Here is a 15,844-nt window from a genome sequence, read left to right as displayed (position 1 = left end):
AAAGGAAGACATAATAATTGAGAATTTTTGAGGACATACTGGGGAAGCGCGGCTACCTAGTGGGTAGATTGCTTGGTTCTTCACATTAAATCCCCAAGTTCAACCCCCATATGAAGCGTTTGATAATACTCATAAAAATTCCTTGAGACGAAGAAAATGTGTCCGTGTAAAGTACTTTAACCACGTGCGTTGGTTGAATGCTGACACGCCTGATGCTCTAACTGGTGTGCATTCTATTCTCTTCTGCTAAAATAAACCTTCACGAGGAAGAACTGGTTGAGTTTTACGTGCTGTTTCTTCAAAGGGTTAAATGTTAATTAACTACTAAATCCATTTCAGTTAACAATGTTTTCGAAGAAATGGAGAAAAACTCCGATACAAATAATAATGGTCATTCTGAAGAATAATATAATATGGCACAAAATGTAAGGTTCGAAACGTAGGATATTCATGAACACGTGCACCTCCAATAAAATGTAAATTCGTGTGAACCAGGCTATGCCAGGCAATCAATATTAACGGCAGGAAAAATCTGCGTGTGGTTAACATCACTACCACTTATGTGGATTTAAATTTGAGGGCCCGGATGTAATATTAGTAATACTTCTATTTTTTTAGTCGTGGAAACCATATTCCAAAACAACAGTTTTCTTGCATTGATAGGAAAATATCCATAACACCGACATCCAAGAGGTTATTCTAAATTTTAGTGAACCTCCAAAAATGACTGAGTCAGAACAAATGCCACCTAGGGTTCACTTGATGGTTATAAAAATATATTATGAATGCTATAATATATGCTACATGAATCCCAAAAGGTTAGTCTTATAATAACAACACTACGCAGTGTTAAATTTCAAAAGAATATTCGAAATTTTTATTGATACAACCATTATCGCTGGATGTAAGCGTTAACAAAAAAGACTAAGAGCACTAATTTAGTTTGGATCTATTTTTAAACCATCAGGAACCTTCCGAATTCATGAAATCGTTTATTTTTTAAAAAAAGTGGTGCTTAGTGGTATTTACTCCAATCGTTGGAAAGATTTTCAACTCACCTTTATAGCCAGTTAAAAGTTTAGAATCATACTATAAAATTTCAGGACGAGTTATAAACCAAAACTAGAGAGAGATTAAAATCCAAAAAGATGACAATGTCACCCTTGACATGAATTTAACGAAATTTCGAATAAGAAATTTAAAATATTTTTTCACCATAATGGTTACTAAATGAGACACCTTTTACTCTTACAGTTATGAAATTACTTACATTTTAGTTATAAAATATTCCGTTTTGCAAAATAACCAAAACACGTAATGTGTGTGCAGATCAATAAAATGTGATGGATTTGAACTAATTTCAAGTTAGCAGTGAATACAAATTTTTTGGTCCCACTTAACTGAAAATAAATTTAACATTTTTTACGCATGTGGCTGCTGACTCTGATACCTTCCATGTCATGTGAAGAGAATCGCCATCTCCTGGGATTTTTTTCCTCCTGAAAAAATGCTGCTTCTCATGAAAGCATCAATCACTTGAAGGCAAATTCTTCCATCATATCCCACTCCAAAACGAAATCGCATAACGTCAAAAAAATGAGGTTATTTTTATATGATAACCTCATTTTTTGGTGAAAAGTGGTGAAAAGACAATATGAAACCCTTTTATATTCTTGAGTTTATATTTTCAATATGTTCTGAAATAATTACTGCTATGCATGCCTTAAAATATTTGGCTGAAAGAATGTTCATTATATTTGGATGACTTATGATATTTAAATTAGCATACAACTCCACAACCAGTTGAGGTTTGCCTATGTCAACAACTGACTTGTTCACCAATTTATCATATTTGTCGATTGTGATAGAGGTTGAAGAATAAAGTGGCCCATATTTTTCGTTTATCGATCTGTCGTCCACTTGGCGGGCTATGAGCGACAAAAAATGATGGCTTCAACCGTATCAGAGATAAGTTCATGACGTAACAAACTCATACCGATCGTTTTGTCACTTCTCTGCCACTCCTCGGTCTCATACATCGGACTTGTGTTGCTCCTCTTAGTTTACGCTAACTTCATCTATTTCTTCAATATGACGTCACCAACTAATGAAAAAGAAGGCGGCAATCACTGTTTCATTTATTGACTCCTATGAGTAAATGACTAAATGGGAAGACAATTTTTGTATGGCCCATCTACTATAAACAAAAACAACATATGGGCATAAATTAGGCAATTTGAGTAACGCTGTACGTGCAAAGGGCAGATAAAATAGAAGAAAAAGCATAAAATAGAACAATACAGAATCTAATGGGCCAAAAGCCACTAAAGTATGCTCGTATGAATGAAAATAACTCGACTAACATAGTGGCTTGACCTTGGCTCAAATCAAGCTTTCTCCCACAATGATGCACACCACACTTAAAATGAAAGGAATATAACATCCAAGAGAGAGAGAGAGAAAAACAACAAATGAAATTTGACGCAAAAGAACTTGATTAAAAATAAAAAAATTGCGTGAGCGCTGAGTCGGCGGAACAGATTGGAAATGGAATCCTTGAGTGTGTCGCTAAGTGACGAAGCGAATAACATCCTGAGTCTAAAAAACATAAAAGATTCAGGAAGAGAAAAATAAACATGAGAGCCGTGCCACCGCAAAATGGAAAGGAAAAGATTTGGTACATCCCAGATTGAACATGGCATGAGACGCAGTTTAAGTTTGACGTCACAACCCACGTGATGGTCATGTCAATACACCTGTGTTGGCCAAAGAGCGAGGAACGAAACACTTTTCGTATCACAGCAGCAAGATTTACGCAATATGAAATTGGGATACAAGATGATACGAAATGCATAAGTATAAATGTGTAACAGACACGATGAATAAAATAACTCAATTGATTAGTAATTGCTTTATAACAGAATAAATAAATTGCCCTATAACAGAAAAGTGTTGTGATCAGTCCAACATGAGATTGAAGGAACTACGTAAAATATGAAAAAAAGCTTTTTCCCAAAAAATGAGAAAATAATCGGCTTATGTGAACATATATTATATTATATTTGTGACATATATTATATTATATATGTGAACATTATATTACATTTTTGTTTTTTTCAGCCAAAGAGGAATAATCGAAGGTGAAAATGCGTTTTCGTGGAAAAATTTTAAATTTGAAGTGAAGCAAACCCAGTCATTCGAACTCCAGTATTTCAGATTTCAATTATACAAAATTACATTACTAACTGATTGCATAAGAGAAATTGATGATGTAGTATTATATTATTAGAATCATGAGAAACAAGCTTTAAATATTCTCTAGGTTCAGTATTTATTGAATACAAATAAGGAAAACGGCATCATGATTGGAATAAAATGAAATCTTTCTCCCTCATTACGGCCGTAATCATCAACCTCTTTTCTGTATTTGGTTCAAAATCAAAATGAAAAGTATTTCAAGAGTAACACCATCCGCTTGAGCGATATATACTTTAACTGATGATGAATTAGTACGTAATTATATTTCCTTTCATTTGTTTATGGATGTGATTCCCGTTATCTATGAAGACAGTATATATAACCAATCTGTCTCTCCGCTCCTGTGATGTGAAAATTCTACCGAGTGCAAAATAATGACCGTGAACATTAAAGGTCACACAATCCATTCCGCTTCATGGCTTCATCTCGCACTTTTTTGGAAACAACCAGAGACTTTCCCCTCACTGTCCCTGTCTTGACCTCCATCGTATTGTCAAATCAAATCCCTCGCATTAATCAAACTCCAGCGAAATGTCCTACTTAATCCGCCAACCCCATATCTCTTGGAAGAATCACCACCATTCCCTCTTTCGCTTACTTCTCCTTTCGGTTATTTTTTCTCTTCCTGCCTTCTTCCCACCTTCTAACAGCAGTGGATGAGATAGCAGCTATCAGATTTATTTATGGGCAAGGATAAGGATATTTGGACCCGTTTCTTTCGGATTTGGTTATTAGTATACAACAGCAGTGAAGTAATTTGTAGAGGGTGGATTATATTAAGCTATTTATGTCCACGAAGTTGCGTGATATTGTTAAAATCTTTAGCGAATAAAAAGAATGATTGAGTATCTAAGCAATGTGATGTGAAAAAGTGCAAGACCAACGATCATAAAATGCAGACAAAATGTCGCAAATCGCATTAGTTAGGTATGTAAAAATAAATATTTTAAATGAGTAGCAGCAATGACTATTGGACATGAAAATCGTTGCAGGCAATTTTCATATTGACGATTGTTTCAATTTACTTTACAACTAATTCTTTAAGGATAGATAAAAAAAATACAGAAAGTAAGGTATTTATATTCATGATATTGATGTTGATATGAAAACTTTGGTGATACAATAAAATTGATGTGTATTTTAACAATGTAATCAAAGAAAATCCGAAAAAATCTGTCGCAAAATAGAGACCAGTTGTCGAACATTACACTAGTAAGTTTTGTTTAGGAACTTTACTATTGTTTTTCTTTCCTCGGCTAAAGAATTGATCGGACGAACTTCCAAACTCGTAGCGTCCTTCCGGAGTCGGTTAAAAGCGTCCATCGACCTGCTCCAAAGGGGTTTACTGCTAAGTCCATTACCGCCAGATGCTGCTGCCCGCATTGCCTTACTTCCGGGCTTTGAACTAGCATCCTTCGTCAATCCCTGCCCCCAACTGATATACGAATTTTAGGAATAACGTATTCACGCATGGCGAGGAATTTAGATGGATAAAAAATTTTATCTCAACCACTCATTCAATTTGGGACGGAATAGTTAATTGTTGAATATTCTTTGGATCGTTCCAACGTTATTTTTTAACCTAGTAAAAGAAAGAATTTCATCCCAATTCAGAACATTTTAACCGTAAAATAAGAAAAAAATTCTTTATCCTTGATAAAATGAAAGTAAATTGTATTAAAAAAATAAAATTTATATTTTTAAATGAATTCTGTTATTCTCACCTGAAAAATTTGGAAGTGAAGAAAGGTAAGAAAAATTCCAAATAAATCGCCTTACTGCACCCATCCTATCAGGTGTGTCATTACTGCTTACTTAATATCGTTACTTAACAGTTATGAGTGCGATGGGAGCAGCGTGGTTATCTTAGTAGTTTACTTGAAAAATTAGGTATAAAACCCGATGGAGTTATGCTCAAAGCAGTAGTACCAAAAACATGCATTCAAAAGGTCAGTGGCGTAACTAGGAATTCGCTTTAGGGGTGGATGGAGGGGCATTAGAGGGGGACTCCCTCTCATGCCCATGCCAGGGAGGCAACGGGGATTCCGGGAAAATGTTTGAAAAATGACATACCTGGAAATATATATTGAATTATTTTGGCACTTAAAATTTCACTTGCAGTTATTATGCGCCAAAAATAGGCAATAGTTTTTAATATTTTTTTTGTTTGTCTGAGGCTTTGGGGGGGGGGATCTATCCCTCATCCCCCCATATTTACGCCACTACATAGGTCAATGTCACAGCTATGAAATAATACATTAAGATCAAAGCCTAGACAAAAATTTATACATATACGAATTTAAATAATTCATGCTTGAAAAAAGGAATTGAATTATGAATTAGTTTTTAATAGGGCATAATATCTACGCCCAATATCTCCACCCACGAATGACCCCTTGCCAATAACTTAGGTGGGACGGATGTGCGCTTTATTCCGCTTGCTTTAGAGGGACAGATCGTGGTATATTTTTAAGAATAGATAAAAATTTGTAGGATGAATCAAACCGAGCTAATCTTGTATTGGGGCAGTCGTACGTTTTCCAAATATACCACATAAAATGGAAAAAAGAAACAAATCTCCAGGTACCCCGGATGGTAAAAACAGCAAGCGCATTAGAGATTAATATTTCCTCGTCTAAACTTTTATTACTCGCAGATTCAAAGGGATTCGTCATTCTACTTTGTTTGCTTGTCTATATTTAACTTCCACTTCCCCTTCCTTTTTCAGCTCTGATATCCTGAGCTCCTTCCTAGCTCATTTCTTTGACATCTGACCTCTAGTATTAGCATTTTCTTTGATACCTAGCCTCTGAACACCATTACTTGAATTAGAGGATTAACTGAAACATATATTGCAATCTCGCCAATGCACATATTTACAGCTAGAGCTTAGGTATCCTTATGCTTCTTAGAAAGGTGTAAAACGATATTAGTGCTAATAAATTTACCTGTGACTTATTAACATCACATATAATTCAGCAAAGAAATCAGGACGGAATTTAAAAAAAGGTAGTACACTTCATTAATAACAAGGTAAAACTTTTAATTTGCTGTAATCATCCACCTGAATTGAAGGGATTCAATTAGAGCCATACGGAGCAACAGCCCATCCTTCAATCAGAGTCGGGTTAACGCTCAGACAAAAGGTTGCAGATCCGTGGATTGGGGTTCTCTCCTTCATGAATATTGCATTGGATGCGGGACGTGCTAGATCTATATCCAGGTTTGCGAGGCGTGCTTGGCAGTGACCCTGACCATTGTGACCATCACGTCATTACGGAGGGGAATTGATTGCGATAAGTTTCGCAGAGAATCATGCGCTCAATTTTTCCCCGTTTTAGATTTGAATAAAGGAGATGACTCCATATAACCAGAGTGTGGTATTCCCCCACTCGTATCTTTAAACACACTTTCATTCATTTTAATGCATATTTAATAGTTATATTAAGTTTAAACTCTATTACGTTTACATTGCATTCAACCAAATGGGTATTTATTCACGCAAATATTGGTTTGATAAATATCCTCCTATAAACTTTATTAGTTGAGTTACGGCAAGATAAAAGTATCTTTCCTAACCAAAATATCTTAGTTATGTTTCCCAGTGCACTGAAATCTGGAAAGGATTAGAAGTAATAAATGATTACAAAATAAAAATTCCCCATTCTTCTTCATCTTTTATCTTCAACACTAGCATTTAGAGCCTAAACTAAAAAACTAATGCCTGAGACTAAACTAAGTAACTGCTTACACCAGGAAAGTAGTGCATAAGGACTATAAACTTTATTTTTCATGATAAGAATAAATAAAGCAATATAAATACGCTTAATAGGTACGTCGATTACATCAAAAGGTAACCTTAAGAATATGGAGTCTTCATCTTTGGTATTACACGATTTAATCACGCTCCAAAAGTTTTCTATTATGCATTTATTTCTGATGCTCATTTTTTAACGGAAACTATTTTGGCCTCGGCTTTCTTATGGAGAATTTCTAAGTGGAACCCTAAGAACTTTGTGCTACTATCATGCACTTCTTTAAAATGTTTGCAACATATTAGACGCAAATGCTTGGAGCCATTAAGTTCAGAAAAATCCACTAATTGCTATAAATACTACCACTAAAATAGTGTTTCTGAGCCACTGTAAACAAAATTTCATTCGATAATATTTTCTATAGTAAAGTCAACTATTTTTAGGAGGGTAATTCAGAAAGTAACCACCGTTTGTGTGTAGCGCGAGAAGTAGTTGTGGTAGCGCCGTCACATTGAAATCAACGCACAATGTAAATTAGTACACTTCTTACTGTAATAGGCGGAGCATCACTTTTTCCAATTATCAAGCTAATATAATAACGTTTACTCGTTGTACAGCTATAGCAGCGGCGCTGAATCGGTGAGGCCCCCTCAAAAATTCGTTTGGGGGATGACGAAAAAATGTGTCAGGCTTGTCGATTTTCCCTGGAGGGTCCAGTCGAGTTTTCAGGGTTCTAATGTTGGTCAAAAGTTTAAAACTTACTATTTAAAAATTTCCCGGGGCAAAGCCCCCGGTATTTTTATGAGTCGGCACCCCTGAGCCTGAGTGCCATAGTAGTAAATCCCACCAAGTGAGAAATGCGTTGTGTTATACGATTTATTTGGGAAAAAATCAGCCAGCAGCCAATATTCATCGTGAATTTTGCGCGGTTTATGGCCCAAGCACTAGGAGTAAAGGTGTAGTCCGTCCAAGTCCAGTCCCAGTTTTAAAATAAGTATAGTAAAATTGTTTTAACTTCACTGGTTTCTAGCATCACTTTCTGGAAAACGCTCGTACTTCAAACCCAAACAAAATATTACTGCTTTCCCCTCTGCTTCATATCCAGTCCTTAGCTATATAGTACCCGGGCCATGTAATTTAGGAGCCAACTATAAGACGGAAAGACGATCGCTCTTACCCAGGATGACTGTCGCGTGCGAGCCGTTGTCATTCCGGGGAAGAAGACGGAATTACAGATGCATTTCATGGGAGGAAAACTCATACCCGAATAGTTTTACGACAGTCCTAGGACTACGACATCACTGGAGGCACTTGGGTCATCCCGAAAACAGATAAGACTGAGGGCTGCCAGATGGCTCCTATGTAACATTCATCCGGATTCACGGCCAAAAATTTCCTCGTTCTTCTTCCAAGAGACGGCGGTTTAATCTTCTATAATAATTCTTATTAATTCTCTATAAACTTATGTAATATGGCGGTTTCTGATTGAAATAAAAACCCATTAGGAGAGCTATTGGATCGCCAAATGATTCGTCCAATAAGTAACTCATTTCTTGATCGAAAGATGATAAAACTACAGAAATGAACCTTTACAGTGGAGATGGGTCCTTCAAGTGAGCCTAAAGAACTTTGAATGTACTGGTGACGGGGGATAGGGTTGGTACGGTGGCTATATTGTTGGCTTCCCACCCAGATGGTTCGGGTTCAAATCCCGGACGTGGATGAGATATTACAGAGACTGACCAATTCATCCTTGGGTACTATGAGAAGGCCACTTCAAATGTAGCACTCGTAGCGCAAAAATGCAGTCCGTCAGATGAGAAGATAAATCGTGGTCTTCTTGGCGCCTTTAGTTTAGAATAGGCTAATGCCGACGCCGAGTTTTCCTTCACTCTCTAAACCCTACCCGTGACTATCGCGCCATAGGCTATCAATCATCGAACTCGCAAAATAATGCCAGTATTTGAATAAAGAGTATGACGTCACCCGAATTCGATCCAAAAGTCAAAAATACAGAATAATACTTCGGATAACTTCACCTAAGTCCCACCTTATACTCAAAGACTCAACCTACCGACTCATCAAATTTTACGCCAAGGGTGAAATCTGCAATGAATAAAATAATAAATAGGCCTACCCACGATTCAAGCCCGGGTCTCCTGTATGCCACGCACGTGTGCTACTAGGTAAACCAGCAAGCTATCTTCCTAAAAGGTAAATTTCAGACTAGGTTCCAAAGGTGTTAACGTCCCTATTCTACAATGTTGTGGCGCAGGAGACAAAGTTCGTTAGGAGGGTCAAAAAAATTTCTGATAGTGTTTCATTCGTAAGCTAACATAAAGAAAAATCGGTATGATAAAAAGTGACGCCATGGTAAAATTAGCAGTGCCAGAACACACTTTCCTTAACTTTTTTAGAATTGAAATAATACTCTGAGGCTTTTTTAATACTAGTTATTATTTACATTTTTTTACATTTTTTTGTTTATGTTAGAAATTTTGAGGCAGCAAAATTGTTAAAGGTGTAATTCGACTATCATGCCTTTTGCTAACCAGTGCCGGAACGGTGCTCAGCCATCATAACACCACTGATGATTATACAATGTTTGACTCTGCCAGGTTGCGTTTCAAAATTTCGGTTACAACCCTCGGATTTTGAAGGCTTCCAAGGCAGTAAGTGCGGTACGAGTTATATGCGTTATTATTATGAGTACTATGAGATAAATTTTAGTGTTCCCAATGAGTCTCAAAATATAATAGACTTACACTTGTAACCAGTAACTGTAACGTCAACTCAACTACCATGCTACCATACCTACTTAAGATAACCATGATAAAAAGAAGAACACGAGTAATATGCGTTATTATTATGAGTACAATGACATAAATTTTAGTGTTCCCAATGAGTCTCAAAATATAATAGACTTACACTTGTAACCAGTAACTGTAACGTCAACTCAACTACCATGCTACCATACCTACTTAAGATAGCCATGATAAAAAGAAGAACACAATGGTAATTTCTACACTTTTAATATTACAACTCAGCACCGACCATGGTTTCAACACATAAGTGTCAATAGTATTATAAGGATATGAAGAACTTCCACAAAATCGAGCCCGATACGATTTTATACTTAAGGTAAATTGCCGTACTTCTGAGTCGCAATTGGTCGGTGATAATTTCCTTAACTTTTAATGCCGAAACTTTCAAAAACTTTTGGGATCAAATACTATCTAATCAATCCAATGTTTTCTGTGGTTTAATTTATTATTGAAACTGCACCAAAAATTAATTCGCACTGGTGACATTGAAAAGAGAAGTTTTTGAACCAAGCATGGAGATCGCGCTAATTGGGCTGGAGAGCTTCAAAGTAACTATTCAGTGACGGATGTTTTCCGTAGCACTACATGAAACAACATACAGAAGCAAATGAAGTAGGCATGCGGAGTGCACGCGCATTCAAAGGAATTTCTGTTCAAACGAATTCAAAGTAATCCTCACCAAATCATCAAACTTACATTGTAATGCGTCATTAAAATTTGTAGGAAAGGTACGTGAAATTCGTTAAACAAGATGTACCAAGGTAAAGAAATTTCAAGTAACAACGTACGCAAGATAATACTATTTTGTCGGATGGAAATAGTAACTGATCTATATTAATTTATGCACAAAACTTTCATCTACAATAAACTCAGCTCTTAGTTAGTATAACATACTTTGAAAGATTGGAGGGGTTAAAATATATATTTAGTCACTCGTGGTAAAGAATGACTTATTATTAATTATTATATTAATTATGGAGACGAGCTATTTTCATAGAAATTTAGAAATTCAGGCATTACGAAATGCTGAAATCATGACTTACATCAAATTGGATGGTTGGCCATCTATATTTCAAGTGCCTCATCAGTTATAACCATTGTGTCATAACTACAGTGCAAATAACTTTAACGTGTGATTGCTGTAGATGGCTAATAAACTGATTTAAAATAATGGGGACAGTTACTTCTATAAAATACGGCCCAAAATGAGATATAAAAAACAAGCAAACCTGTAATTTGCTATGTATCACAATTAATTCAGTATCTCGATTTTAAGCTACGTAAATTATCCATTGAATTGAATACAGTGTGCAGATAATGATAAAAATAATTGTTAAAAGATTGCCGCAGGATGAATAAAATAAGGTAATGAACGCCGCGTTTTTTTCGAAAAAGGTAATGAAATGGTTGAATGCAATTTAAAAGCCATTTACTACGGCTGCCTTGCTGCAATAAATGAAGCCTGCTTATCTACGACTGGTGTCATGCCGGTTACTGTTTCACGGGAACGTTAACTAATGAAATTGAATGAAAGAGTTTTTCGGCAACATTGAAATATTTATGAATCCAATGTCTCATCCATTAACTAGAATATACGCTCTTTGACATAACTGCAAATGCTGTTCGTCGTTGACAATGGATAACATGTCACTTGAGGGTCGTTTATCCGGAAATTAAAACATGACCCCATTCAGTGGAATGAAACGAAAACCGAGCGATATGATTTTATATTTCTTAAATTTATGAGTACTGTGAGAGAAAAAAGTTGAAGGGATATTTAATCATGAGGTCTAATTTTTCGTTTAGGTACAAGTGTTTACTACAATTGCGAGGATTAGCACAATTATTCACGCAACCAAATTTTATCTAGAGATACTACACACATTGATGAGGGATTATAAACATTAGAGTCCAGAAAAATGAAGACGAGAACGCAATTTTACGATATAAATGCATTAATTTATCAGCGCAAGAAAAATATGAAAATGCTAACAGCGGGGCTACACAGTACCTCAATGAGAGATAGGAAACAATGAAGGATGTTTCTAATTAAAACATCGTAGAAATATAAGGATACAGAGAATGTTAAGGACGGAACCATAGGTCTCATGGAAAAAATACAAGAAAACTGCAACTGCGGGCTTACACTAACACGCTAAAAATATTGGTATTTATTCCCGAGTGCTATAACTCTTGAAAAAAATATGGTCATCAAATGACCTGAAATAGATAGAAAGTAATTCAAATTCTTGCAAAACTCGAGTAAAACATGCAAATAAGAGAAAAAAAAGTACCTTTATGTGGTGGAATATTCCTCGCTGGTCAAAGAATGGGTGTGAATTGTATGGTTTCAATTGCAAAAATCATGAATTGCCGAACATTACAAATTATAGATTAGATGAAAGAGATAAAATAATAATTGATTATTGAATTTAAAAATACAGAATAAAATTGGTCATTAAATTTTAAAAATTTGGATTAATAATCCAATTCATATGATTTACATTTTAATTATTTAAAAATATTCAACAATTCATCCATCAAATGTGATTCTTTAATCCTTATCAACGAATTCGATGCATTTACCTTCGGCTTTTGACCAACCTTTTTGATATCTTTAAGAATTAAAATAAATACCTTATGTAGACATTCTTGTAATGCACATACATTTATAAATTCTTGAATATCAAGCAATGGACTACGAAGGTAAACAAAATTGCATTTATTAATTTTTAAAATGAACTTTCACTGTTTTTTCTGACTGATTTAAGAGAATATTATGTTCTCAAAAATTTTATATACTTTAGGAGGTTGTTTTATTATTTGGGATGGAAAATATACAGAAACAATAATTTGCGGGAGACAAGAGTAGATGAATATAATCGATTAATAGGGTAAGGGTGGAGAAATACACTATAAAAAAGAAAGAATAATGGAAGAGTAAACGACTAGAATGCGAGGGGAAATGAAGAACTCGTTATACCACAACAACGAGACGTGTAACATCATGGGAACAGTAGGGAAGATTATACTCTTATCTCCTCCTGCTTCATACAATTTCCTTTTTCCTTCCAGGTTCTGGGTGACATTTTTTTGTAATTCATTGTATTTGTAAGCACCCACGTTGACATTAGCTGTTTCTCATTAATTTTTCGCAGAACTTCACGCCCACCTTCTTGTATGGTCGTTTTCCTGCAATGCTTTTTTTTCCAATGAGAACGAAAGTTAACATATTTCGGTTTTTCCCATGTTTTTAACATCTTTTTACGCTTGTTAAATGGTAAATGTATTGACTTATAGCTTTGTTTGTTCATTGAAAAGGGTATTTCTGTCTCTTTTGCCATAATTGATTGCATTTAATATCGAGAGCAACTTGACATTGTATTGAACTGTAAAATGTAATATATGACGAGGGATTAGATAAAATATGGGACTTTCTGGTTTCAATCTCGCCCAATAAAGTCGATCTATTATTATAATTATTATTTTTATTCTCCTCCGTTGTCTCTCTACTACATCCTTCATTTTCCGAAAGGCGAATTGCTCCCATCCGGTCCAAAACAAAAAAAAAAGCCACCGACGCGGTTTCATTCAGCACCCGTCAGTGGGGTTTGTCTCCCAACGCCACTCTACGTGCAGGATGTGAAGCATACCATTTCTCTTTCTTTCTCTCTCACCGTAATTCAAGTTTTCCTGTTTCCCAGGTGATGATGGCTCTATTTCCAGCCTAACGGCAATAAATCGCGGTCATTAAAATTGCTTAAGTGCCCGAATCAAAAAAATAACAAAAAAACAAATATGGGTGTACTCAGGGAGTTAAAAATCCGCTTGGGAGGGGCTAACAGTACTAGTAATATGCTCCTCTCAGCGATATGCATCGCTCGTTCTTGTTCTATTATATCGGAACTGTTGATACACGTGCGACTCCAAATTCATTAATTATTTCGAGGAAAAGAATACTCGTGTCTAAAGCACATAGATGTTTTTCCACGTGTTTTACCCTGGTCACATCATGTCACTTCACATGCATATCGTGGTCGGGTAACGGGTTGACTTAATAGAGTAAATAATTAAGCTGCCGAAGCATGTTTATTTGGCAAGTTCTTAGTCCAACAACGAAATTTATAAATATTATTGATTTTTTCAGTGGTTATATTTAGTGATAATAAGTTATTCGAAGTAAAATTTCATGAGCAAGGCATGTTTAACTTTAATTAAATTCAAGGAATAACAAAAAATATGCTAAATTTGATTCCTGGTCCATAAAAAGACTACTTCTTGTTTAAATATTAGGCCACAATCCCAAACGATTAGTTAGCTGCTCAAGTATGTGGAAGATCTGTATGCAGAATAGGAAATATAGACCAGGTTTTGCATACTTCAATCAATAATGGCAATTTAATGTTCAACGCCAAGGCTGTTTTCCTAAACTGCGGTAAAAAACGAGAAAAAAAGCCACATTTTTTATTTTTATCGACTATATTGATGCCGAAACCTTTACTTGTTCTACTTGTTTTACTTTCTTTCATTCATCACCAACAAAGATCAAGGTAAACTAATTTAGATTCATTTACCCTATATCGCTAAAAAAACATTAGGTAAAATTTAACCAACAGACCCCTGGACATGTATAAAATTCATTTATAAAATTTGGTACCCACCACAATTTTATGTAAAAATAGACGCTGTGCTACCCGCTTATAGTTCTGTTTGCACACATCCCTAGAGAGAATAACGTGTTAAAAATAATATTTTCAAATGGCATCATTTCTGTGATATTTACATCATTGAGTATTGGACGATCGAATTAAACGCAGAATAAAACACACGGAAGAAATCAAGAGTAAACTCGCCATTGAGACGTCTTACTTCTCCACTCACGCTTTACCTTTTTCTGGGGTTTTACATCCGTTTACGAGCCTTTTTCTCAGTATGCCTCATGCTTTTAGCAATGTGATCGCGTTCCAACAACTTAATACGTGTCCTGTGATGAAAAATTTTAATTTAATGGTAAAATAAAATGGTAAATTAATAGGAAATCAAGTAATTTGATGAAATAGATAGCTATATTTTAATCCTGCTAGATCAATTTAGATCATCCTTTAGATCAATTGTAGACTATTAGAATAGAGTTCACTTCGCGGAAATTCAATGTTACAAGATATAAACTACTTTATTTACTCAATCGGTATCAACGTTTACACGTTATTATAGCCATTGTGTCATTTGGAGACTGCTCTTGATAAAGAAGGGTAAATTTTGAATCCAGTTAGAAATTAATACATTTGTTTCCATGTTTATCGAAATATCCTTGTTTTTAATTTAACCCAAAATACCAAAATATTTGACATCTAAGCGCGTATGCACTACCAAACCTCATGCATCAACAGTGATTTTGCAATTCAGACCTTAGGGAAGCGCACTTTAACACGGGAGGTGCGAAGAGAATTACCATTTATGACGGCAATCTCCGTCTTTCCCGCTTACCCCAGACGGAAGATAGCCATTAACGCTGCAACATGATTAGATGGACGGGTTTTGCGATCCTTAACCTGAACGGAAGCACCACGAAAATGATAATAACTAAGCGACGAATTAATACGTGGAATACACAGAAGAGCAGACTCACCCATTACGCCCGCGTTGATGGTGGTCAAATTTAATGTTTACCGAAGCACCTCGTAACCTTTATGCTCCGCATACGGTGCAAGGATGGTAATCAGTACGAAACTAATTTATTGAGATATCATTACATTGGAGGACTTCGAAATTGACGAAAGGTAATCATGAGGCACTACGTGATGAGGGAGTGGTAAATCGTGTTTCATGATTATCAGTCCACTAGCTGGGCAACGTGGGCAGTTCGGACTCATTAAAATTTCAGAAAAAAATACGACATTAGAAGTATTATAATGAGGATATTTCTAAATGATAAAACTTTACAATCATTTTTACGTGTTTGCTTCATTTTACGAATAGTTAATGAGTAAAAGATTTTTGGTTTTG

Source organism: Ischnura elegans, chromosome 5 (genome assembly GCF_921293095.1).
Source record: "Ischnura elegans chromosome 5, ioIscEleg1.1, whole genome shotgun sequence".
In the NCBI taxonomy this organism is placed as follows: domain Eukaryota; kingdom Metazoa; phylum Arthropoda; class Insecta; order Odonata; family Coenagrionidae; genus Ischnura; species Ischnura elegans.
Note: the sequence above shows the minus strand (reverse complement) of the source record.